The sequence below is a fragment of the Microchirus variegatus genome, assembly GCF_963457635.1.
Source record: "Microchirus variegatus genome assembly, chromosome: 7".
NCBI classification, from domain to species: domain Eukaryota; kingdom Metazoa; phylum Chordata; class Actinopteri; order Pleuronectiformes; family Soleidae; genus Microchirus; species Microchirus variegatus.
This window is the reverse complement of record NC_139808.1, coordinates 19,429,702-19,432,454: the sequence shown is the minus strand read 5'-3', so window position 1 is coordinate 19,432,454 and position 2,753 is coordinate 19,429,702.

Genomic DNA, 2,753 nt, shown 5'->3' with positions numbered 1-2,753 from the left:
CATTACTTTTCTTTGTTATGCACCGCCCCCTTTCTGAGGACCTCTACGGAAAAAAGGGGTTTCCCCCCGCCCCTGCGCTGACCAATTACACGCGAGCTCGACGTGTCCCCCGTGTTGTGGTTGGTGACATTTCCCTACGACCGAGCTTTGATTGGCCGGCGCCGGTGCTCGTCACATGTGCCTCCGCCCCCTTAAGACAGGGGTGTGTCGTGACGTCAGAGGTAACGAAGAGGTAAACAACTTTGACCGCGTGAGGTTTTTAAAGCAGTACAGTTTAAACCCCTTTTTTATCCGTTGGAGTGGAGATTTAAAACATGTAAACAGCGGCTACGACGCGGCGCGTGGAAACGACCGCGCTATGTTCTCACGCTATTTTTTTGTCTCTTTGTTTCACAGCCACGTGCACCGAGACATGCGATTAAAATACAAACACATTGCAGCAACAGCATCGATACAGCAACGGGTTTATTAACAGCAGGAGCCACGTCCTGCGCTAAACGGCGAATTTGGTGCATTTGGCTTCTGTGTTTCTTTGACACGGTGCAAACGTGTGCAGGGAGGTGTGTGTGTGTGTGTGTGTGTGTGTGTGTGTGTGTGTGTGTGTGTGTGTGTGTGTGTGTGTGTGTGTGTGTGTGTGTGTGGAGGGGTGTGTCTGCTCTGCAGTACAATGGTAGGCTGGGAGGCGATGCCGCCGCATGGTCGTGTTGCCATACATTTGCAATGCACGATGAGAGATACAAACAGACGATTGAACTGAACATGTCCACAATGTTGCTGGTATCTCGCCCCTCTCCCCTCTGTCCTGGATTAAACCATTATCGCCTGTAACCTCTCCTTTATATTTGCGGGCCATTTCACACGTACGTGCACGTGTTTGCGGTGGTAATGGTTGGTGGTGTGAGGGGGCCCCTGTGAGAGGAGTGGGTGAAGGTCAGGGGTGTGTCTATAATGTAAACACAGTAAAGGCAACAGATATGAAGGGGAGAGGGGAAAAAGAGAGAGGAGGGCCCCATCCGGTCCCATGTATCCTCTTCCTACTTAATAGTTCTTTAGCCTTGCTGCAGGCTGCAAACTGAAGGTAAAAATGTGCACAGGACAATGGTACGGTGGCCCAAACACTACATTTAAGAAAGCACAACATCATTAAGAAAGCACAACAACATTAAGAAACACTTTCTATCTATCTATCTATCTATCTATCTATCTATCTATCTATCTATTTTCTATATTTTCTGGAGGAAAAAACCCCGTCTGTTTCTACTTCAGCATGAATACATCAAACTGAAAATCAACAGTGCATCACAGTTTTAAAAACAGATAATGAGCCAGTATTACAAACAGACGAGGGAGAGTGTAAACCTCTGCCAAGGTTGCTCATTTTCCGACAGTGTTACTGTAGTTCGAGATCTGGTTAGGATCAAACTACAGGGAAATTGACCTTCATGGTGTACAACGACGCAATTGCACTACGGACATTTTTAGATTTAGTGAATTCTCCACATATATAACCACCCAAATCAAATGATGTCTTCCTAGGGCCATGACCTACATCAAAAACAAAAAATCAGCTAAATCTGTCTCTACCTTTGAGTTGTGCTGCTAAGAAAGAGACAAGGCAGAGGTAAAAAGACACAGGCTGAAAACAAAGTTGACTCTGCCTTTTGCTGTCACGACACATATGATCGGTTTAAATGTGGGAAAATTTGCTTTCTCACATCTTATTCGTCCTCGGCAAAGTGTGGAGCTACTGTGTGGCCTCCACTCTGCTGCTGCTCTGCTTTCAGAATCCCCTCCCAGCGCCGACTTGCCTCTAAAACAACAAACATTCCCGAAATATTCCAATCCTTTTCCACATTAGACAGCCGTACATAATGTCTGTAAAGATCACACACACACAGCTCAACAAATAGGCACACGTGTGAAAATTGTAGTTTGTCTGCCACAGACTTGTTTATGTCCAGGTGTTTATTTTCTGTCTTGACTTCAAAATTAGCATATCCCGAGCCCTTAAGCAGCTCAGACGTGTGTGGTAATCTTATTAACTGTTGATTCATGTACAGTAACTAGTAGTAAAGTGTGTGGGTGTGAGGTGCATGCTCACGGAGAGTTGATCCTTGTCCTGTGGCTTGGGCGCTCTCCAAGTCTGGCACTTGCACTGGATCAAGCTGTTCTGCTAACAGGGATTTATTTGGCTCCACAACACCCATGTCAGACATGTATCCCGGGGCCCAGCCATTTTGTGTCCTCAGATGCTCCGGGCCCTTCACAGTGAGCTGGCTCGCTGTTTGGAAACAAGGAGAGTGGAAATAGTTGACCCACAAGAATGACGTAAATTAGTATTCACAGCATTGGTGAAGAAATATAAATAACGGCTCTTGCACCGACAATTGCTCCGAGGACGACCAAACTTGACTTTAGACTGTGTTTTTACAGCACACAGAGACAAACAAGCAATAACATGATTGTAAAGCTGAACATGGGTCCAGTGTTCTGCAAATAAAAGCAGGTACATTTGTGTTGACACATATTAAACACACATTATTATTAATTAAATAGCAGCATTCTGCACAAAGGAATATACTGAAAAGGTGTAGGCTGAAGCTCAAGCTTATTTTGCCTACCTTAGGAACTCATGTTACCTGGCAGCAAATAAAAACTCACACTTCCTATAGTTACTCTGGTTGTGAAAAGATTCTGTATTATATTTGTCAGTTTTATTTCATACATACATTTTAGTGTCATTAAATGTTAAT